General features: G+C 46.1%; 1 protein-coding gene across 1 annotated transcript in view; it reads right to left on the reverse strand.

Annotated features, from left to right (window-relative positions):
* Positions 1-1166, reverse strand: part of ACOT11 (acyl-CoA thioesterase 11) — a 34813-nt gene extending 33647 nt beyond the window's left edge. Inside the window, exon 1 of the mRNA XM_078867739.1 lies at positions 1052-1166. The gene's annotated coding sequence lies outside the window, so the exon portion shown is untranslated. The remainder of the gene's footprint in view (positions 1-1051) is intronic.
* Between the last annotated feature and the right edge of the window lie 4834 nt (positions 1167-6000).

Here is a 6000-nt window from a genome sequence, read left to right on the forward strand (position 1 = left end):
CCTTTTGAGATGATCACTCTCTTGAAAGTCTTTAGCAACGAACAAGTTTGCAAGATGCCTTTTTTATCACCATCGGTTAAACAGAATAATAATGTGGGGTACAAGACAGGAACTCCAAACTCATAACTTGGTCAATAGCGTGGCACTTTACACGTGCTAAGCAAGATGAGAGTGAACACAGCCATGGACGGAAATACATAACAGACTCGATGAAATGTTCTTGGCACCCTTTTCCAAGATCTTTCTGGCCAGCGTGAAAGAGTAGCCCAAATACCCCTCCCGGAGAGGGCATATTCTCTCTATGGCTACTACTACTTACCAGTCGTGCAAGCCTGAATGCAAGAGGCATGGGCAGGGAATTGCAGGGCTGTACCTCTACGTCTTAGCGGCAGCTGCTGTAACGAATTGCATGCTTCGAGTGCATTGCAGCACTGCGATTCAACTACTCAAGTGCATTTTTTCAGACGCTGTCTCCCCGACAGACCTGGACTTCACCTGAGGACGGCTGCTTGCGTTGTGGCCGAAACGTCGTGAGAATTATTTTATTATGTTTTATTTTATTATTTCCATTTTACGTGACTTTACCGAAAGCAGAGAATACTAATACAGACACCTGTCCCTCCGCATAACAAAGAACAACACTCTTTTGTCAACACATCCCATCAGCCCGCACGGTCTTCTGATAGCGCATCATTCCAGCAGCATTGTCTCAATGCAGAGCAACAGGTCCGGGTTTCAACATTGAGTGTCTCATCAGCAACAGGGCCAGCCTCGCTTGACCCCAATGACCCCTCCCTGAACGAGATGGGGGGGGGGTTCGAGTCAAAGCGATAAAACAACTCCCCACTAAACAACCAATTCGCCCCACCGCGGAGAATCTAAATAACAAATAAACAAACTCAGCTGACGATACACAACCTTAAACTATAGCCAGCCATACGCAGCCTTCTTTTGTCTCTCTCTCTCGACACATTCCATCAGCCGCACAGGGGCCGATTTGCAAACTCGATCTTTTGAATGAAATCCACGCGCCCAACCAAAGTTGACTCACCTCGCTGCTGCTGCTGCTGCTGTGTGGCTGTAGTCGATGTTGTAGACTCGGGATGCTGTAGATGATGATGTTGTTTATAAATCCGGGGTGGTCACCACGCCAGCCGCTGCTGCTGCTGCCCTCGAGCGCTTAACGCACAGTGGAGAAGTGGGGGGGGGTAGCAGCCCCCCCTCCAACACCGCCTAGGCTCCACCCCCACGCGCCTCCCATTGGCTCAGCGGTGACCCCCCCCCTCCCCGGCTGGGGGCAGGAGTCGCATCGCGGCTCTCATTGGTCGAGCGTGAGCACGTGGAGCGCGTGGAGCGTGGCCGCTTGCACGTGGCCTTATCAATGCGAAGTTTTAGTTTGACACGGGGGAGTTGGAGGGCTTTCGCGACCAACATTAACTCACAATTGAGGATTTTTTTTGGGTGAGATCGCGTAAATACAAATGCGTCGTTAAACCCGACGCAGCCCATTAGCAAGGTTTGTCAGGTGAACAACACATGCCAATTAGTTACGAATACAGCACGCGCTGGTGTGTTTGAGAGTAAAACCCACAACATTTACAATTCGAGTACGACGTTTCGCAAGTCATCACAACTAACGTCATTACAATTAGCTTTTAGTTTGTTGGTGTTATACTTAATTTGTTGGTGTTGTTTGCAGTGTGACAAGTCTGGCAGCGGCATAAGTGAGCGAGGAAATGTATTCGTGAATGCGTCGTGGTTCGCAGTCCAGGGTTGAGTTTCATCAGCCAATGGACTTCTGCGCCATTAGGATCAGCATCAGTGATTTCAGCAATTATCTCTGGACAAGGGCTCAACATTCAGGCTCTCATCAAGAGATTCGAGCCTGTCAAGTAAAAGCCACTTTATTGCCAGATGTCATTGGCAAGAGCCTCCATCGGGACCCGTTCAGTGCCAAATATTCATTCTGCATTGTTGCAGAGGATAACGTGTAACATTGTAGCGTATACAAATATATACATTTGATCTCTTCAAATACTTCTGTTTTTAGTCCATCGACCTATGTATGGATCCTCTGGACCATTGTTTAAAAGGAGCATTGTGATAATTCTTTAGTTGTATATTAACTTACACCAGAGCCACTCCTTGTCTGAACCACGTTTGAATTAGTATCAAATTATGCTGATACAACTGTGTGAGAAATAGGTTATGGACCTAACCCCTTGTAAATCAGTTTGCGCTAGACGGAGCCAATTATCCCTGTGTTCTCAGTTACAGTCGGTCTGGAGTGCTTTGGCCGGTGATTGGGGTCAGAGACTGGGGACACCGAGCCAAAAAATCCCCGTCAGGTCACACACGCAGCTCCGAGCATGCACACACACACACGCTTTTATTTTCAATGTTAGACTTTAAATTTGATATTATCCAAACAAATTGATAATTTAACACGTCGGCTTTCGCGACCAATATGAATCCATAATAGAGGTTTTTTTTGGGTTAGATCGCGTTTTGGGTTAGATCGAAATTCACAACATTTACATAAACAATTAAACCGCAATACCTCAGTGAGTTTGCTCTCAAACTCTTGCAGTATAACAAATACAATGTCTTAACATCAATGCGCTTTGTGGGCCTGTCACAGGGCATTGTGGTTGCTCGGAAAGCGCTCACAATCCACCATCCCCGTCCAGAGTTGAACGCTGCTCCAGCACGCAAGTGAAAAGCCGTATGTAGGTCTGTATGTTTAACTTGTTTCGCACCGTACGCAGCCAAACGTGCTAATCAGAGGTGTGCGGGAAGGACAAAAAACTGAACAGAAAATGCAGTCCCAAAAAAAAGTTTTCAATCTAGATTTTAAAGTGCATAGCTCCAGTGACTTCCTATAGCCTGGATCACGAAACCACCATTTATTTCCTAGACCTTCAGATTGCCCTAAACAGAGTGGTAGCCCGTGGGTATTCAACTCTCGGTGCAAGTGATGCACGTGACCCCACAGGCCTGTCCAGCAGCTACAACTGAGAAGTAACAACAAGCCTCTGCCTTGCTGTCGCAAAGCTGCTTGCCAGAATTGGTGGCTGCACCAACCCAAGGTGGAGCGCTGTTGGAGTTTCTGCTGCACCAACCCAGCCAACTGCTCCATGTCCTGACTATTTTTGATTGATTACTATTTTGCGTTATCTGCGGTCAGTTATAACAGAGGTGATGTGTGATGCAGGATGTGCTATGGCTATCAGAGCTGGACATAGACTCATGAGTTGCTACCTCCATGTGACCCATACCACTCAGCGGACACTCACATGACACTTCTTCTTGCATGTGGCTTTTTAAAGCAACTCATAAGTCTATGACCATGTCCAATGTCAAGGCACAGCTTCGGGAGTGGGGGGCTGAATCGGTGTCTTCAAAGCCTCTGCTGAGCTTTTCGCGTTGTGGTCAATGGCCCAGTCAGAATTTTCTTAGTTGCTGATCACCGGGCTTTCTATTATTTATTTCAATTGATTAGGCGGTGGCCCCATCTGCCATGAGTGCTTGGGATTATTCTGTTTTTTTTTGGTGGGCAAGTTTAACCCAGGGGGTTAAAAGGTTTGGGTCAATGGTAATATATTTATTGGGGACGTCGCTGTTTGTCCAAAGCTGTTGCCGTCCCATTCTTTAGAGTGGAACCTGAACATGGTCAGGGTCTCTGTCGTATTACAGAAGGGTTAACACGATCTAAGTCGGGGTGATGGTAGGTTTCACAGACTCTGACACTGACCGCACTCAAAGATGATGGAGCAACACCGACGAGTGTCAAATCATCCTTTAACACTTGCCACTTCACAGAAGTGCCCTTGCCGGCAATTGCCCCATGTGGAGTACGCTGATTTTTCAAAATTTTGGTGGGAAATTCGAATTCGGCCCCATCGAGGGGCATGCATCGAGTGGAGAGGGTCACATTACCTTCAGTGAAAGTGGACCGACACTGGATAGGGTTTTAATTGTGTTCTCATTGGACAAGTGCTGGCGGACAGATTAGCCGTATTTCGGTGGGCTACTCCAAGAGCCTTTATGTGACCAGATGGGGCCAGTGAACAGCCAGTTGAAGAAGCCTGGTCTCGTGCGAATTTGTTATGGGTGGGCAGCCAGGAAATGGAGGCTGCTGACTGCCTTCAGGCCTTTGCTTAAGGAGGCTAAGTATGTTGGTCCCTTTCATTCGTCGATCGGCCAGTCGCGTGTTGTGCGGTGCAGTGTGGGCACTTGCAAGATGTCTGGCATGCATGCAAAAGTCGGCCAAAATACACCCAAGAGGGGTTTTGTAAAGTTCTCCTGAGTAAAACTAAACAATAGATTATTTTTATTTTACCAGGTAAGGCCCACTGGGCGATGTAGCTCGTTTGAAGAAGCGACCTGACCACAAATGATAGCTCAACGAAGTGGCTTATCACGTGGAAATGGATAGCCAAATACTGTAAACGCATTTTTCTAAATCTGGAGGGAAAAACTGAAGAACCTGGAGAAAAATCCACGCGACCACAGGGAGAACACGCAAACTCTTAATATACAGGCGTCAGGGTCTGGATTGAACCTACGAACTCCTGTATACCAGGCGAGGCAGTTAACATCTTGCCACTGAGTGACGGCCTTTTTTCCAGTGGTGTCGTTAACAAGATATGCCTGGGGTGTCCCTTTACCTTAATAGTGTTACTATCTACATTGTATTCCTGCTTACTGTCTCGACCAATATACTTCTTAATTATACTTAATTTCAACACTTCAAATACTGTAAATTTTAATTAAAACATCATATTTGAGATGTTCTGCTATGATGCTACCGCAAAATTGTCCACACTGCGGTGAAATGTGAAAGGTGGCACAAGGTCTCACACAATTACTCTCCTGAAAATCCGCACACACTCTCATGAATGCCAACAAAAAGTTGGCAGGCAACAATTAACGCTAATCAGTCTGTGAGCACGCGCAATGCTGGACTATCCGTCCACCCCAGAGCTGCTCATGCGCCAGGGTTTTAGACTGGCAATGGGACAGTGCTTGGTTTTGTAGCGAAATTCTCGAAGCACAGTTGGCAGTATTAACATCATCATGTGTTTTAAATTGTTCCACAAACCTGAACTGCATTATCCCTGCATGGGCAGATTGTAACTCTCAACCTGCCACGTTTCACAATGCTGTCTAGTCAGCGTTAACCTAATTTAAACGTCCTGTACAATCGTAGTTGTGTATTTTGTGAGTGCCAATAAGGGAGCAAGGAGTACAGAGAAGTCGTGTTGCTATGCTCTAACACATTTCACAAGGCAGCCACGCAGAACGGCGTCGTGTGCCTGTCCCACTGGCCTCTATGATCTTTGGTAGGTCGCTTTAGTTTGCCTGTTGGGAGCCTGTGGGATTTATACCGACATTTAAGAATTCTGAACATGGTCTGATGCGACTTAGGCACCTGGCAGCGATCCGCAGTTCTTAAACATACTGCTTGTGAGGATATTGATATTCTTAGTACTGTAGTTAGTCTTCAGCGAATTGTTATTATTTGAAGTAATGGTACACTTGTTAATGTGTTACTATATTCATTAACTGCTCTGGCGATACTGTACTATTATCCTTTTGTATTAACATCTTATGCCAATCCGCTGACCTTCCAATGCCGTGTCGGTCATGAGATTGATTGACCATATCTGAGCACCCTAGTTATTGAAGGTTGGTGAAGTGGGTTCATCGCAGATGTACCGTACAATATTACCGGGGAAAGAGAACGGACCGATAATTGTGATGAAGTTGACGAACGTCCTTTACACCGGTGGTTCTCAACCTTTCATGGCTACTGTAACTCCTTGTGGAATTTACTTTCAACCGAGTGACCCCCTTGCCTGACACAACATACTCTTTGGTTCTTTCGGTAAAGTCACGTAGGTAGAAATAAAATAAAACAAATCACGACGTAATTCTAGATTTGAAGTTTTTGTGACCGTAACGATCATTACTTTTTGGTTCTTTCGGTAAAGTCAC

This window comes from Lampetra fluviatilis, chromosome 24, assembly GCF_964198595.1.
Source record: "Lampetra fluviatilis chromosome 24, kcLamFluv1.1, whole genome shotgun sequence".
Taxonomy (NCBI): domain Eukaryota; kingdom Metazoa; phylum Chordata; class Hyperoartia; order Petromyzontiformes; family Petromyzontidae; genus Lampetra; species Lampetra fluviatilis.